General features: G+C 34.4%; 2 long non-coding RNA genes across 3 annotated transcripts in view; one reads left to right on the forward strand and one right to left on the reverse strand.

Moving 5' to 3' along the window:
- Positions 1–1,644: 1,644 nt before the first annotated feature.
- LOC141447178 (uncharacterized) overlaps positions 1,645–18,791 on the reverse strand; it is a 449,287-nt gene continuing 432,140 nt past the window's right edge. The window contains exons 1-3 of one of the 2 annotated variants that reach the window (XR_012454198.1): positions 14,716–14,871; positions 14,578–14,632; positions 1,645–8,668 (exon numbers count right to left, since the gene is read on the reverse strand). This is a non-coding gene — a long non-coding RNA (uncharacterized lncRNA). Of the gene's footprint in view, positions 8,669–10,579; positions 14,633–14,715; positions 14,872–18,791 lie in introns of those variants that run through there. The other variant, XR_012454197.1, reaches the window with a different exon arrangement.
- Positions 10,113–12,643, forward strand: LOC141447177 (uncharacterized). The gene is made up of 3 exons (XR_012454196.1): positions 10,113–11,205; positions 11,601–12,420; positions 12,504–12,643. It is a non-coding gene; the product is annotated as an uncharacterized lncRNA (long non-coding RNA).

Below are 18,791 nucleotides of genomic sequence, written 5' to 3' on the forward strand. Positions count from 1 at the left end.
CTGCACCTTCGATTAGAACAGTTTATAAGTGGTTTCAAAATTTTCGGAGTGGCCATATGGGCACAAGTGACGCTGAACGTTCTGGACGCCCTGTTGAGGTTACTACTCCAGAAATCATTGATAAAATCCATGATATGGTGATGGATGACAGAAGAGTGAAGGTGCGTGAGATTGCTAGTGCTGTGGGCATCTCGAATGAACGGGTACATAATATTTTGCATCAACATTTGGACATGACAAAGCTATCCGCAAGATGGGTGCCGCGATTGCTCACGCTTGACCAAAAACGAAATCGTGTGAAGTGTTGCAAGGGCGGTTTGCAGCTGTTCCAGAAGAATCCGCATGACTTTAAGCGTCGTTTCGTCACTGTGGATGAAACATGGATACATCACTACACTCCTGAGACCAAAGAACAATCTAAACAATGGGTTACCAAGGGGGAATCTGCGCCAAAAAAGGCGAAGACCGTTCCTTCGGCTGGAAAGATTATGGCGACTGTCTTTTGGGATTCGCAAGAAATAATCCTCATCGACTATCTGGAAAAGGGTAAAACTATTACAGGTGCAAATTATTCATCGTTATTGGACCGTTTGAAAACCGAGCTGCAAGAAAAACGCCCATGATTGGCCCACAAAAAAGTCCTTTTCCATCACGACAACGCACCAGCTCACACCTCAGCAGTTGTGGTCGCAAAATTAATGGAAATAGGGTTCCAACTCGTTTCACATCCCCCCTATTCTCCAGACTTGGCTCCCTCGGACTACTATCTGTTCCCCAATATGAAGAAATGGCTGACGGGAAAAAGATTTTATTCAAACGAGGAGGTGATTGCAGAAACGAATGGCTATTTTTCAGACTTGGACAGATCCTATTATTCGGAAGGGATCAACAAACTAGAGCAGCGTTGGACGAAGTATATAAGCCTAAAAGGAGACTATGTTGAAAAATAAAAAAGGTTTACCCCAAAAAATTAAGTAGTTTTTATTTTTGCACGGACTTTTCAAACGACCCTCGTATTCAGTGTTATTTAAAAAAAAATAGATAAAAAGTTAGGCTAGTAATAAAATGTTAAAAAGGCACTTCTTACAAACGGAATAAAAAAAATAAAAATAAAAAATGATTTTAACAAAAAAATAGAACACCATTCATCATGGTAAATTACAAAGATTCAAACACCAGCCTACTGGCAATCGTCATTCTGTCCCTTTTTCATCATGTACACCACCCCTTCCGTGTTGAATCATGTAAAATCTCTTGTTAGTTTTTCATGCAAAACACGTTCACACAATTTCACGAAAAACAAATAAATTATTTTACAAATATTTCTTCTTTTAACAACAACAACAACAATAACACTAAAGCTCTTGTATTTAAAATAGCATATTTGTAATTTTCTCTGTTCTTCCTTTATTTTATTTATTTATTTTTTGCTAAATGTTTAAAACGTGTGTCATAGAATTCTGACTGAAGAAAATAAAAGATATGATAAAGAATTAAATTGATGTGTGAGATGTGTGCGATAATAAAAACTGTTTTCATTTCTTTATAGCAAAAAGATAGCAATAAAGACAAAAATTATTCAAACAAAAAATATGCATATTTATTATTGCACACAAGGTTCAAAAATAAATAAATAAATAACGTATAAAAACAATAGGCATTATTATTTAATTATCCATAAATAGTTTTTACTGCCCCATAACTGGGGCTATCAGGAGAAATTGGCAAATGATGCATTTATTATTGTGCATGGAAACAATAAATTTATTTTTTTAATTTAATGCTGCCATAAAGAGGGCGTGGTCTCCATATCTCTGATACCCTTGATTTTTGTCGGGGTCAGCATACTCAGATCTTGTTCTATAATATTCCTCAATGTAAACTTGATTTTCTAAACGTTCAAGTTCTTTAGAGTCATATTTCATTTCAAAAAAAAGTTCTGTTTTTCTAATTACATTAATAGTAGTTATTACTAACCTAAGACGTTTCTTATAAGCTTTATTGATTCTTGCCCCTATCGGCAAGTAATGAATTACTTCCCGTAATGTCCCCCAAATTCTTGAAAGCTTATTGACTAACCTTCCTGGCCATCAATTGTATTCAGGCAAATGCCACACTGTTCAACAATAAATTGCCTTGTAGATGTCACAAGAGTTCTTCTTTGTGAAGAAATAGTAATGTACATCTTTCTCCATGTCTATCAAGCATCTGATAAGGTGTCCTAGCATCTAAGCGCTCCTATCGGAGATCTAAGGAAACTAACCATCATAACTATTTCCTCATCCTGAGTGGAACGGTTGTCCTCCCAATCTACAACCACTTTTTTTATTCCCTGTTGCAAAATATCTTCATATTAAACCACTCGAATAGTAACAAATGAGGAATAATTTCAGTACATTATTCTACGTTCCTAATTTTCCGAATTATTTTCTTCAAATAACGAGAAATTTTGCAAACTAATCTTTTACTGAACTTTTTGTCAACAAAAATTGAAACCCTAAAAAAACCACAGCAGAAACCTGTTCCTCAAGCCCTATTATGTTCAACCCTAATACGTTTTAAGAACTTATAAAATTCATTTGAATGAATAAATATAACCAAAAATTTGTTATCGTATTTCAAATTCTCCTACGATTATTTTCCTGGTTTTTTGTAAGAAACTGAATTTATCCATAAGACAATTCGAGAATCCTGTTTACCATCTGTTTCGAGAACGAGATTCTTTACATAAACTTTGTGACAGAAATAATTACTTCTATGTTAAAGTCTTCCTTATTCAACTACGTATATTCATAGTTAATGACACCATCAATAAAGATGACAAAATGTTCCTTGCACCATTAAGTCCCTACAACCCCCAGAAGAAGCTGGTTGTAGGGACTTAAACTTATTTTAAGAACCATTGAATCATTCCTAGGGAACCATTGCCAATAATTGATAAATTTAAAAGGAATCATTAAAGATTTAACTAGTTTTCGTATTTAAACATACTACGTTTCACATAAAAAGACAATTGTAGTTTTACTGTGTACTATAAAGAAAAGAAAAACAAATATAAAATTATATAAATGGCCGTGGTATACAATGCTATACCCACAAAGGAATTCCTATTTTGTAGTTATGTCTGTTAGAAAAATAAAGACATGAAGTTTACAGTCTGACGGGGAACACACGAGCTTGTTTTGTTTTCATTACTGTAGACATGTAACCTTTTTAGGCAATATAAATGTATGAATGTAGTCGTATAATATTAGTATATCTAAAGAAGTGTAGTTACCATGCTTCAAATATGGTATTATTTTAAGTAACTGTTTAAATTAGTTTTATCTTAAGTTTCAGTATGATTGCATACAGTGTTTGCCTGACTACTTTTACTTCATATTACTAGTTTATTACCGGCTGTTGTGTGTGGGATCCCATTCAGTCCCCTCGCTGAGGGGGGCAGCTTTTGGGTTTTTTTTGTGGGGGCTACGAGATGGAGAAGAACTGTATTGGCTAAGGTTTTTTTTTTAAAAAAAAAAAAACTTTCATGGCCCCTGAAATGTTTATATCTAAGCTGATTTTAGGTTATTTGTTTTCATTTTCACTGCTGTTATATCAAAAGATAACTCTGTTGATTCAGTTTTTATTTTTTTGGAAATGTTAAAATAATAAACAAAATATTGGATAATACAATTGTCGCAACTTTTATTTATTGTATTTCTGTACACATACGAAAAGCGATAATGGGATTTGAATGAATGAGAGGTTTGATTCGATTTAGAATTGCATTTCATAACGAACAGGGGGATTATTTGGATATATAGGTGACTGTTTGTGCTGGATGCTAGATGATGGATGATGGATTTAGATTGTATGACAGGAAGTGTATCATCGGATTATGATATTTATTGCCAAAATGCAAAATTATTTATTTATTTCAGAATGCGGAGGTGATGATTAGTGATGAAGGTGTTATTTTTAACCACAATTTGTTCTTTAACCTTCCGTCTAGGGCCGGAAAGTCTAACAGACCGGCCGACGTGATGCGTCAAATGGATTGCATTAACTATCTCGTCCTGACTTCCAACAGATGGATGCAGTAATACTTCAAGGATACGTTAGAAGCCCACAGCTAATCTCTGTGTACGACAGCCGACTTAGCCAATCATATCTTCACATTCTGATGCTCAACAAGCTTCACAACACAATCTGCAGCAATATTCTAGTAGTTCCCGTACCATCTGATCTAATCTCGAAAAAATTACACTCAACGCTAACAAAATACTGGACGCTACGAAGAGAAAACGGAAGAATGACGTCTAAAGATGAAGGAACTTAGTCAGAGCAAACGACTGGAACTGAAATGTCGATTTGGCAGGCTAAAAACACAGGAAGGACGACGATAAGTATTTTCCCTTACTAATAGATGATCTATGACCATTTTGAAACCATTGCTCGCTTCGGTTTTGTACGATTCCTGGTTGTATTCCTTAACTCACTGATGATAAGTATTCACATCTGTTTTAGATAATGAGTGTGCAGTGAATTACTGGGTTTTAATTCATTTTAGTGTTCTAGAAAAGTGGAAGAGCTAGCTGTTTAAGATGTTCAAGCCTGTGTTGGTGCCACGTTTTTTACGAATTTGAATAATTGAGGAGATGAATCGACTGGCCTCCAAATTAAGAGACTCACTCCTTCTTATCGGCTACTAAGAAGCTTTTAGTGAGTCGTTTGGAAAATGTAAAGTATGGACAGCATCGCAGCAATCATTCTTATGGAAGAGATCTGTGGGCTGCCAACATTGTACCCACATGCGGGATTGATTGTGAAATCTTGTCGAATCTTCCTAGGACCTCCTGCAGACACTTGAATGATTCCATAATGGAGCGTTGTGGTTTAAAAGACAACCTCAAGGCCCGCTCCTTTTTGTAGGGATTGTAGAAGGAAGCACCCTTATTCATCTCGTGAGGGTAAGAAGATCAGGTTTAGGACCTTTGGTATAAATAGGAGTTTATTGAGTTTAGGCGCTTATTGTGTAGCTCGATTTGTTCAGACAATTTTTATCTTATATCGATTGCTGTTGTTGTTTTTTTTATTGGGTTAGCTGTATGGGTTTAGAATGGCTTAGAAATCTCTTACCTCCTTCTCCGTAAAATAACCATTATTCCCTATTTTCTGTTTACCCTTGCATTATTAGCATAGAAAACAAGACATTCACCCCGAAAAAACTTATATTTTTTAAGTTTTGTCTAAAGACAATTTTTTATTGCATATTTTGATACTTCATTAAATACCTACGAATGAAAAATTATTAAAAAAAATTATAGTTTCATTTTTCATAGAAATAATTAACAATAAAGAATTGGCCAATCATAGTGAAGAATAGAAGTGTGAAAAGTAGGTTGGTTGAATAGCCAATCAGAAGCAAAACCACGCCTACCCACCCATGTATGTCTCAACCCACGCCCTCTTTGGCCCGTAATAAAATGGAAGATCAGTTTTTACAATTTTTGTTTTGTTTTTAAACATCTTTCTACTTCTTCTCATTTTTTTTTTTAAAGGAAGTACTACGAACTATAAATATTTAAACATTTTCATCGTAATTTATTAAAAACTATTTTTTTTGGGACTCAGAGAGGACCTCAAACGAATATATTTGGGGTTGGAAATTCAATATTGAAAATATCATAGTTTTCATTGAAATGTGACCAAAATCAAAAGCACAATGAATTATTCATCGCTAACAATAGAGTTATATAAATAATAGAATTACAAATTTGTAACTTTATGAACAGACTTATTTAACATTCACACGTGATTGGAGCGCATAAAACGTGTAAATAGCAGAGAACACGTAATTAGTTTTTCTTTGCTAATTATTTTAAAATAAATGTTAAGTTTGACTTAATATTACAAAATCATTTATGTAGTTTTCCAAAACTTTTATTACATCACCCAATCATTTTATTGAAGTTAATATTCAGAATGTTAAATACAATATTAAAGTTTGTGACTATTGGATGGGTAAATAGAAGCTCAAATAGTAAAATTTAATTACATTTCCCACGGATACAAATTCTCCGTTAACCTTTTTCACCAACTTCCAAAACTGAAAAGAGACGTTTATTAACTTCAACCGCTGTTAATTATATAAATTTACATATTGCGCAAAATTGGCCGTTTTATATTGAATACTGGCTAAATTTATCAATTGGAATGACCTGCTGTCCAATTATTAGCTTACTTGTTTAAAACTCTATTTTCAACCTTTTTCATTTATTTTCTATTTTCAACCTTTTGCTTCCACTTTCTCTTCATTAGAAAGTGGTTTTGTGACGTAACAGATTTTTGATTTTGAGTTGTCGCCTACTCAGTCAACAAGAATCCGATCATAGGTTAGATTAGATTCTACTTAGATTGGTTAGTAAGCCTACACCACCAGGACTTGAAGGTTCTGCAGAGGCAAGCTTAGGTAGAGCACTTCTATCAGTATTCTTTCTATCTGTTTGTCAGGTTTTGAAGTCTGATGCGGTGGTGCTGCTGGACAAAATATAATTTTCTTCCCGGAAGAGCTGGCCCGTAAGTCCAAATTAGCCTGACACAGTGTCTGACAAGAGCCCAGCACTTTGCCACTTTTACCTACAATAGTCTGTTAAGAAGACTACATTTACGCGATTATCCGTTCTTTTTGAATTACAGCTACTTTTCCTTCTGTTTCTGGTGGAGAATTGTACCACCGTCAATCATATGACCTCCGCCTGGCTATTCTTGTAGATGGCAGCCCAATGATTTTCGACTAACTCTTCTCAAAAGTCTACTACAGCCAGCTACATCCTCTGACCGAAATGAAAGCTCCTGTTTCAACGCCATACCTTCCACCCAATGTCCAATCTTAATAAAACAATTAAAATTATTTCTATGCGAATTCATTAATTATAATTTCAATAAAACTAGAATAATTCAAAATAATTTACCACCATCTATATTAATATATTAAAGGATTTACACGTATAAATGAGATATAAAACGGTTTATATATTTACATTATAAATAAACAGGATTTCTATATAAATGTGTGACAGCATGATTCATCATAGAAGATGTGACGAGGTAACATATGGTGTTGAAATTTAACATGGTTTCTTCGTCATTCCCATATTGAGGTCACACATTACAATAAGAAGGTTCTGTTTATGTTATTTGTTGCAAAATTTAGATTATATATTATTAGAATTGATATTTCTATTTTTGTTAAATAAAATGTTTATTACACTTTTTAAAACTTAGTTAATGATTTTCAAGCACTCGTATTATTGAGTGATTATTCACAAGTCACTCATCCTTTAAATTGTAATAATCACAATAAGAGTGTGACAAATTTAATGAATCTTTTAAAACAGCAAGAGTAAAATAGCAAGAATACGACAGCAATAATAAAACAGCAAGAGTAAAATAGCAAGAATACAACAGCAATAATAAAATAACAATAATACAACAGCAAGAGTAAAATAGCAAGAATACAACAGCAAGAATAAAACAGCAATAATAAAATAACAATAATACAACAGCAAGAATAAAACAGCAATAATAAAATAACAATAATACAACAGCAAGAATAAAATAGCAATAATAAAAAATTGTAGAAAACAAGATCTTCAGCAGTACTGTCGATTTTGATTAAAAAACCTTTTTCATGTGCAACAACCAGATATTTGATTAGATTATTCCCAACAGTACCATCAAAAATCGGTTTATAGCGGATTTCCGTTTAGTTGTTTTGATTTATTTCTATTTATAGGCCACAAACCATAGACAACAAAACTATATACAAACACACTGTAAACTATAGTTGTTCAACACTTTTCCCTTTCATTCTATCGCCCTATCCTTTCTCTCACTAACACGTAGAGAATATAAAAACTCATTATCATATTATCACTATTATCAACTATCTAATGTCTGTAAACAGGATGAAAGCTTTAAAATATGTTTAAAGTTTTGACTTTTAACTGGGAAATAAATTAATGAGAGAAGTTTTTTGTTAAAAATAAATGGTTTTCCCGGAGTAGAGAATTGCAAAATAACTGAGCTTCAGATAATAATAAAGTTTTGATGTATATGCTGTAGAATTTTTGCTTTATTACGCGTATGTTTGCGCTTTTTTTAAAAAAGTTTATCATCTTTTATTTGTATAGTTAGTTGATTATGAACCACATTAACGGTAATTATTATCTTCCAATAAAATAAAGTGCTGCAATAAGTTTTATTTAAAAAAAAACAAACTCGAAATACTAATAATTGGGTAGCAAGGTTACATTTTTAATCAAAGTTAAAACACAATTTTTTTTTTTTTTGTGATGCCAGGAGAGCCCTGTCCGATGACGAATAAATACTACAATTTAAGAGTTTTCTAAAGATGGCATGTGCTCCTGTAGCACCTGGGTAGCCTTCACACAGGTGTACGAATATTCTTCAAAGAATGACATCATAGTTAGTTATAAACTACTTTGGAGTTTCCTCCATCTGCTTCTAGAATGCGCAAGTATCATCCAACGTTCTAGACCCAAATTCTTCAGGTGCCTTGTCAGATCATTCAATGCCACCTGCGAGCAAAACGTTACTTTCACTGCATCAAAATCATCCATAAAAAAGAGCCAACCCTTCCTGCATCCGTTCTCAGAATGCCCTAAAAAAAAAAAAAGTTGTTTTGCCAGCCGAATTATTCAAATTAAAAAGGTTGCAATTTCGAAAAAATGAGAAAAATCTGAGAAAATTTAGTGACGAAGAGTCCTTTCTTACCTGGTTCAGTTTTCTCATCCTGGGCATGTTCCCAAACATTGCGAACAATTACATTAAGTGAAGATCATCTTTTAATTGTTTCTTTTTTTTGTTTTCGTTTATTGTGCTACAATCAGCACTATAAGTAACAACGATAACCGTGAACAGTAGAAGTAAATGAGTGGAGAAGTTACCCATTGGTAACACTCCAAAACATTATATGGTTAGTCACTCTCTTCACTGGTGAGGAGATCATGAGGCCACTGTCTTTTAAGGCGACTTGTCCGGGTTGTCAGGAAGAGTTCTAGAAGAAAGATTTTGAGTTAGAGGATTTATATGAGATTGCAGGTTGAAGTGGTGTTTTCTGTATCGTGTTTTCAGCAACTTGGGTGACAAAAGGAATGTTAAGGAATGTATAGTCCAGGTTGGAGACATAAAATGGAGCGTTTACGATAGTTCGAAGTATTTTAGATTGTAGCGATTGAATCCTTTGGAGATTGGAGCGTTTGGTTGAACTCCACTGCTCTATTCCATACACCACAGATGGGTTTCAAAATAGAAGTATAAATCAGTCTTTTGTTGTCCAGAGAGAGATTTGATCTCTCGTCTAAGAGTCTTTTAAGTAGTCGATAGCGTCTGTTTAGTTCTGTTCTTTTAAGTCTAGTGTGGGGGTTGCAAGAAAGTCTTCGGTCTAAGTAAAGCCCAAGGTAGCGGGCAACGTTCACTACTGGTAGAGGTGTTAGGTTATAGATGACTGGAGGAAGAGTAATGCGACGAAGAGTGATGGTGATGTTTTGCGACTTAGTTTCATTAAGCTTAATAGCCCATCTCTTGAACCACTGATCTAATGAGGAGAGTGGTGACTGCAGATTTCTGTGTGCTAGGACAGGATCATGATTAGAAAACAGTAAGGCGGTGTCGTCTGCGTATGTGAGAAGTGTGGTGTTAGGATCAGTTGGTATGTCTGAAGTGTAAATGGAGTAAAGAATAGGACCCAGAATGGTGCCTTGTGGAACTCCAGCGTCGGTATGAAAGAAGATCCTATTTGCACTCGGATGTACTTCCGAGTTAATTGTTTCAAAACAGATTTGTTGTCATTGAATACTTAATATCAGCCCAACCATAATAAGCAAAAAGATTTATAAATGAAATAAAGCTGTTTAAGTTACGGGAGGCTAAAAATTTGCTCCTACACAAAAGATAAGTTGACTCATTTGACGTTTTTACAATTGATCTATACAAAAGACTCCTAAGTTTTCGTCTACAACAGAGCTGATTAAATAGGAACTAATAATGGTTACTAAGGATACATTTACCGAAGTACACTTTATCATTTCCCCTTCTACATCTTTGACTATCCCCACCAAAATTATCCCTACTCCTGCTATATCTCCTCCGCCATTAAGTGTATCCCTTCCCCCCCAAAAAAACAAAACAACAGTAACTTCTTACCGTCAAACCGTACAACTTCTTTCTTCAATATTTTTTCTTGAAAACTTGCTAAGATAGCGAACTGCCAGAACTGGAAGAAACTGAAAGAGAGTTAGCAAACCTTTCCAACGTTAGAAGAAACACTTTTCCAAAGATCTACTCTACTACTACCATGGATGAATTTGTGGGAAATGGTAAGGATGTAGAATACGGTGAACATTTTTCAACGTCTCCAGCTCTGTAGGAGGGATAGCATGTGGTGACGGGGGGGTCGACTAAAGCAGACCCAAGGGACCGAACCATAACATAAATTAGTAGAACAAGTTCTCCTGGGCGCAACTTGTTCCCTAGGTACTTTGTATTCCAGGCTTGCTTTTTTTTCTTTTCATTTTTAATTTTATTTTTTTAATTCAGTGGCTTAAATGTACCTACAAGTTCTATTGTTTAATTATTCAATCGATTGTAAAGTTAACTGTGCACTTACACTTTCAGTAAAAGTAAATACCTATTTACGTCCAACTACCGATTAGGTGTCGTGGACGAAGGCGAATAGCTATCATATTTTTTATTTTTTAATATATTTTGAAAGCGACACCAGCGCTAGGTTGCAGATATGGCAATAACTTACACTACTACACATTCACCAACTAGGGAAGAAATTAACCAAAGGTAACAACTCAGTAAGTAATCACCAGGATTAACTACTCTTTTCAGAAGAGAGCAAAATAGCGAAGCCTTTTTTTATTAGCTTTGGAGGATGGTCTGGAAGATGATGAGATGGGAAAATTGCTCGCAAGAGGATTGGAATGAATCTGTAAGTAGTGATTAAAAATTTTTTTAGCGAGTTCGATCAACCAGGATTTTCAAACGGAATTTCTAAGTTTTAATGGTTAGATTTGAAACATGAAATGGAGTGTTAACGATAGTGCGGTGAATTTTAGATTGAGGAGATTGAATACTTTGAAGACTTGGAGCATTTTTGCTGAAGCCCTAAGTTCAATACCAAAATTCCAGGTTGGTTTTAGTATAGTTTTAGTATATCAATTGTTTGTTATTAAGTGAAAGATTATATCGTTATTCTATTATATTCTAAATATAACTAACATATTTAACTTTAAATTTCTATTAATAAAAATTGAATTAAATCCAAACCCTAGAAAGAGAATCGAACCCTGTACCACAATACTTAGCTGTACAGATCTGTAGGAAGAACTCTTTCTTACAGGTTATAACAGACATAAAAAGTAAACAATACATTATACTATTAATGTTTATGTTATGCTGTATGATTTATGTCTTACTTTTTAGAACATTTTATTTTAAAAACCAAATGTTATTTAGATTTAATTTAAATTTGGCAAAATTCCTGTTACACTAAAAGATACGTTTGAATTTTTTTTTTTTTGTAGATAAATGGAATACATATCCTGAAATAATCCATTTAGATACTACAACGTTCGGCACGATGACTACGTTTTGCTTGCTGTCAGGCAGGGAACTGGAACTCTAAAGTTAGTTATGAAGATGCAGAGAGTGCCAGCATATCAAGGTAACCAATCATGGTGGTTAATGCTGCAGAGATAAGTGATTTGTGACTCATAACCTAGTCAAAGCTATCCGTTTTACTCCCTACATCATCCAAGAGAATGGGTATGAAATGTGTGTCCTCTGTGTAGCCTACCCTTCCAGCCAGGAGGGGAAACATACCTCTAGGACTCTGTGGATAGGCACCTCCCCAGTATACTAACGGCCGTGATATCTAAACTCCAATTTCAGATAGCCGCCTGTTCGTCGGGATATACCCTAGTGGGTAATTAGTATAATGGTTGTTTGATTTATGAGCATGAATTAGTAGAATGGTGTTTCCAACTGGCTGAGTCTCTCATACCTAACAGTGTAATTTTAACTGCTATAATTTCACTTATAAGATTCACGCATCAAAACAACATAGCAAAGTAAGTTCTGCGATAATTTGCGTAGTGTATTTCAATTAATTTACCAACAAGTTTAATTCAATTTAGAGTAAATTCATGGAGGTAAAAAAAAAATTAAAACTAGTATTTTTTTAAGGGGGAATTCAGTGGATATAAATGATGCTCCAGCGACCTTTGAAGATCAATTGTGCCTCTATCACAGATGAGGAGCAAAATCTTACACCATCTCCAATCCAAGATATCTGTTAGGATTCTAAGGAGGTTATAACCTTCTCCAGCGCTTGGTAACTAACCAGTAAGTATCTGAATCTTCTTTTGGTAATAGAATCATAGTCAGTTACGAACTGTAATGGAGTATCCTTCACAATTTCTACGCAGATACCATATTTCCTGGCCCAGCTTCTACAGGTACTTTCTTAAGTCGACAGTACCCGGTGCGCATTCCTGGCAAATCTATTTTGGAATCTCTGCTGTAAAATAAAAACAATTGCCACAGGAAAACTTAAAACAAGGAAGGCTTCTTTGTTTTTCTGTTCCTTTGAAAATGAGTTGGTCAGGCGTCAGTTTTTCTCTACGAACTGCCGGCTTCTTATGTCCATATTTTGCCCATGAACCTGAATTCCTTACGCTGACCATTTCCAAATTGTGAAAAGAAATATAACTACAAATATACATTTGGTAAAAAATATTTTTCTTTCAATATATACGTACACTGGGCCAAAAAAGTCTGTGAACACTAACCTAAATTTTATTACTTTTATTATTATCTTATTAGAAACTTCTTTTATTTTCAAATGAAATATACTATTCGATAGACAGAAACCAGAATTTTTCATTTTATATTCAATCTTTTATTTTTGTTCAACAGGAATATCACAATTAAATGTTTAACAAAACAACACCCCAAACGAATGCAAAAAAAGTCTGTGAACACTTTGCAGAAATAAATCATTCTTACACATTGTACGTGAATTATAAATTTTAAAAACTTGTAGGACCTCCTATGTTCCTAATCACTTCCAACAAGCGAGCTTTCATCGATCCTAATAATTTTGTGGTCGTCAATGTTGGAATTTTATCCCACTCTTCTAAAATAGCGTTTTTTAGTTGTTCACGGTTTCTTATTCCTCGTTTATTTATTTCGCGGCTGATTTCATCCCACAAATGTTCTATTGGGTTAAGGTCTGGCAATTGTGGAGGAGTGTTTAGGCGCCAGAGTGTATTATTTAAAAGCCATTCCCGAGTTTTTAGTGCGGTATGTTTCGGGTCATTGTCTTGTTGGAAGACAAACGTTCCCTCCAACCCTAATTTTTTTGAATTTTCTTTTAAATTGCGTCTTAATATATCCACATACACATATTGGTCCATCATACCATTAATTAGATCTAACTTGCCCACTCCTTTAGCACTCATGCACCCCACACCAGAATGTTGCCTCCCCCATGCTTAAAAGTAGGCTTCATATTTTTCATTTTCATAGCTTCATTTCTTTTTCGCCACACTTTTTGTCGTCAATCAGACCCACATACATTGAATTTCGACTCATCTGAAAAGATTACGGTTTCCCAGAAACTAGAAAGCTTAGAAACATATTCTTTCGCGAAATCCAATCGGCGGTTACTATTTATTTTATTGATTAAAGGTTTTTTCCTCGGGACTCGACCGCAATAATCGTATTCATGTAATTTATTTCTAATTGTCTGTGGTGTTACGCTTACACATAACCACTTGATAATTCTTGACTGATTTTTTGAGCGCTTGTCCTGGGTTCTTCTCGAACAGACTTCAGAATTTGCAGTTTATGAAAGGAATTAAGTTTTGGTGGCCGTCCACTGCGTGGCCTACTAATCACATTTCCGTACTTTTTAATTATATTATGCACCGTTGAAGGGTTTTTTTGAACTATCTTCCCTATTTCTCGAATACTTTTTCTTTCATTTCGCAACGTCACAATAAGTTCTCGAATTGGTCTGGGAACTTCCATATTAGTGGTTAAATATGTACTAATTAGATTATTTATTCACAAAACTGACTGTAGTGGTTTCTACAATACAATAGAGAACTTTCAAACTTTATTCAATCGTTTTTCTGTTTGTTATCTTAATGTTTTTACATATTTATACAGCTGTTCACAGACTTTTTTTGCATTCGTTTGGGGTGTTGTTTTGTTAAACATTTAATTGTGATATTCCTGCTGAACAAAAATAAAAGATTGAATATAAAATGAAAAACTCTGGTTTCTGTCTATCGAATAGTATATTTCATTTGAAAATAAAAGAAGTTTCTAATAAGATAATAATAAAAGTAATAAAATTTAGGTTAGTGTTCACAGACTTTTTTGGCCCAGTGTATGTAATTCTTTATTTTTATTTATACTTATAGCAGTTTTCTGGCACTATAATTATTTTGGGTTATCTAGATAAATATTTATAAATAAATATTTAGAACTTACGATAAACAAAGCAAGGTCATTGATTACCGCCAGGTACATAATTATAATCACCCACCTGAAACAGAAAAAAAACAGTTTTTGTTAGATTATAAGAACAATAATTTTTGAAAATTCAAAATAGAAAGTTTGTTCGATTACAATTCTGTTTCTTAAAAGAAGTAAGAGAACGTAACACAATTAAACAATTTGTATTTATATTTTATATTCAAGGTAATTTGTAATGCAGATAGTTTTGAATTTAGAATTGTGTTATAATTAAAGAGAAAACATTAATTAAACTATGTGACAGTTAAAGTGTCGCCTTAGAGACAAAAATAACGTAAAAATATTATTTCAATTTAAATGCTTCAATTTCAAATTAAAATTGTGATTGCTTTTTCTAATTACGTTTGCTTATGTTTGATGTCTTCATATGCATTTTCATTAATTTCGTCAAATAGAAAGAATGTCGTTTTGTGACCTTTAGTGTTCTACATAATGTACAATGTTGTCACGCCTTAAATAAAACAATAAAATGGAACTTTGTATTTGTCTACATAATGTATAATGTTGTCACGCTTTAAATAAAACAATAAAATGAACTTTGTATTTATCTGCGTAATGTATAATGTTGTCACGCTTTAAATAAAACAATAAAATTAACTTTGTATTTATCTGCATAATGTATAATGTTGTCACGCTTTAAATAAAACAATAAAATGAACTTTGTATTTGTCTACATAATGTATAATTTAGTCACGCTTTAAATAAAACAATAAAATGAACTTTGTATTTATCTGGATAATGTACAATCTTTAATTTTTCAGAATTTGATGTAAATATTTTTTTCAAAGAATCTCAAAGTGGCTTCAAAATAATTATTAATCAAAAAAGGAACCATGAATCGATATAGGTTAAGAACATGCTGCTTGAGACAAAAATCCGTGACATAAAATCTGTCTGGCAGACAGATATCTAGGATCACAATGTTCCATCAGAGAATTCTGGAGTAGCCTTTAAAGTTCTCACTTTAGATTAGATTAGAATTTGAATCTGTTACAAGAATTAGTATGAGACTTAGTTCAGCCAACACAGTGTTGTTGCTCTGTAGCTATTAATGTGCCGGGGCTAATTGGGTAGTTGGCTAATGTAATTGAGTTAGTGCAGTTTATTACTCGTATATGAGAGTGACAGACGACGTTAATTAGGTCTGATCGCCCAAAATTAATTTCTTGAAGACAAATTACAAATTCATTACTAGTTACTGTTGAAACATTTATTTAATATTCTCTTTATTTTTCATAGAATTTGGTGAAGCCAAAAAACTTTTCTTACTATTAAATAATTCATCTTCCTCTACTAGTCAAGCCTTGGGGGTACTCATCATCTAAAAGGATGCTAAAAGAGACGGGTAACATTCCAAGAAAAAAATAAAAGAATATTCCAGCGGATCTCTCGATAAAATCAAAACCAAAAAACGATTCTGCAGCCTACTAACATTCATTTTATTTATTAATAAATTCCACTTTTAGATTTAGGTTTAGAGTCTTCATTTTAGATTCTACAAAGCTGGACTTACTACAATAATTTTTTCTTAAAATGAGACAATTCGGGAATTTGTTCTAACTAATTTGTTCTAAGAAGATAGATAGATTAAACTAGGGCGGCCTCAAGGCCTACGCCACTGCGACCACTTTGGAGCTATTGTGGCTCCCCTCACTCTAAAGCTCACCCTCCAGACCCATCCGTTTAATCACTCTTAATTCCGGTAAAGCTCACAAGGCCTTGGTTTTTCCTCCCCAAGAAGTAACATCTTTAGCCGGGACAAGCCCCTCACACTGACACAACACGTGCAGACTGCCGTTTCCTCCTCCTTTTCCTGACAGAACCTACAGAGGCGATCATCTGCCGGGCCCATACGATGCATGTGTTTCCTGAGCCTGCAGTGGCCCAGTTAATAGGCCTACAATTATCCTTATAGCCCCACGGCCTTGACGGATTAATTCTGCAGTCAGCCTCGGCGAATAGCCCGTTATGAACTCCTTCGCCACCACTCCTGTGACCTATTTGCACCCATAAGTTATTGGCCGCAGACTTAACCCACTTCAGTATCCCAAAACAGGGTTCCGAACCAACGAAGTGTCCCGCAGAGCCTTCCCTGGCCAATAAATCTGCCACTTCGTTCCCCTTGTGTCCTGAATGACCAGGCACCTATACTAGAAATACCTTATTTTGGTTACTAATTTCCTTCAGGGCACCCAGACAGTCCCAAACCAGCCTTGAATTGACCTGGCTCGCAGAGTCGCCTGGCTGTCCGAGAAAATCACGGCCTTAGAATTAGTTATTCCTCCTCTCAACAATCTCGGCAGCACAGAACCTAACTGCAGCTAGCTCAGCCTGAAACACTTGCAGCTAGTTTTCCCAGGCTAACCGAAAACGTATATTTCGGCTTCACCCCTTGCACTACCGCTCCTATCCCTTCCACTGTTCTGGAGCCGTCCGTGTACCAACCACATCGAATCTCCCACAACTGGGGGTCCACGTCTCCAAGCCTCCCGGTCCCACATACAGACTTTGAAAGGCTTGACAATTGTGGTAGAAAAACAAGTTTTTACCCGTTTTTCTCTTTTGTAATATTTTCTTTCTTTCGATTTATGTTTATCAAGTGAAAATAAACTGCTAGGAATGTTTTACCACAACAAACAAGCAACATCGATTGGTCTCAAAAGGAGTATCGACTTTGTTAAGGGCACCATATGTATGAAACCTTTCATCTATGTACGCATTGAAAGGTAACCTGCTTTTTGCTAACTGCATCCAACCAATTGTAAAGTATATAAAAAGCTTAACTTTTCTTTCATTCTATCAGTTGTTCTTTGTACATACACAAACGTACACACACACAACAACACACTTCCTTTTACTCGAAAATTATCTTTGTATGTGAGAAAACATTATGTTGTAGTTGTTCACTTCCTGTCTTTTCTAATTTTACAACTTCCTCTCTAGCTTCAATAGTTATTACTAACTTCCTGTAATAACATACGTTAGGAAGTAACTACTTTTAACATTACTAAACTCTTATATCTAGCATTTACAGGTAAGCACTAAGCCCATTATGTGTTCTGTTGTATTTACTTAAGTAAATAAAATCTTTGACTGATTAAAAAAGTATTATTATTATATTATTCTATGTAAGTTATATACCATTACAGAAGAGTTCACTGTATGCATAATGAAATGTATAATAAATCACAAAAGAAAAAAGAAAAATGAAATAAAATAAATAATAGTTTTTCAAATTCTGATCATTGTTTAAAAAATGAATTAATTAAACCTATACACTAATTTTAACTGATACAAAGTTTCATACTGAAGACATATTACTTAAGCAAGTTGAATAATTGAAATTAATTAGATATTAAGCCAAGGCGAACCAGTCCTGGGGATCACTAGGGGTGCAGTTCGTGAGGCTCTCAGAGATTGGATCTGGAGAGAACATGAAAGGTACTGGGTGATGTGTCCTGGGGTCAAACACATCAAGAGGGTCATGCCCTTGTTGTGCAGACAAAGAACTAAAGTGATTCTAGGTTTGGGCAGGAATCAGTTTACTCTGATTACAGGCCTATTCACAGGGCATGGCAGGTTCAGAAAGCACCTGCACAAGGTAGGGCTTATTAGCTCGGAACCGCTGTGCAGATTGTGCACAAGGAAGAGGAAGAAACCGCCTCTCACCTGTTGTTCGATTGCGTTGCAATTGAGAGACTGCGCTATGACATCTTTGGAACTTTGAGGCCAAAGGAGATAGTAGCGCAGAAGGAACTAGTAGGGAAAGCTCTCAACCTTCTTAGAAGGGGAGGTTTCACTTATTAGACTTAAGGGGAAGGCACAATAAGCCTCTTGTGGCTGCGGTGCCGTGGGGATAGGGTCTCGCCCCCTCATTTTGAATCTAAAAATCTAAGCCAAGGCGAACTAAGAAAAGACAAAAAGAAGTCAAGAAGCTAGTAAGTGTTACATTAAATGTAAATAAAAATATAAAAATAAGATAAATTTAAAATAGAAAGTAACAATTTTAGAATGCTGAACATTGGAGAAAATGTTAAATAAATAAATGTATAAATTTGGTAATAATATAGAATTTGGAATATTGAGCTGATATAAATTTATAATACATAACTTAACCGTATTTGCTATTAACAGTTTTCTTTTTAAAGCTTTTATTGTAAAGTAGTAAA

The sequence above is a fragment of the Rhodnius prolixus genome, unplaced genomic scaffold (assembly GCF_049639745.1).
Source record: "Rhodnius prolixus isolate KJV_2025 unplaced genomic scaffold, Rpr scaffold_7, whole genome shotgun sequence".
NCBI classification, from domain to species: Eukaryota; Metazoa; Arthropoda; class Insecta; order Hemiptera; family Reduviidae; genus Rhodnius; species Rhodnius prolixus.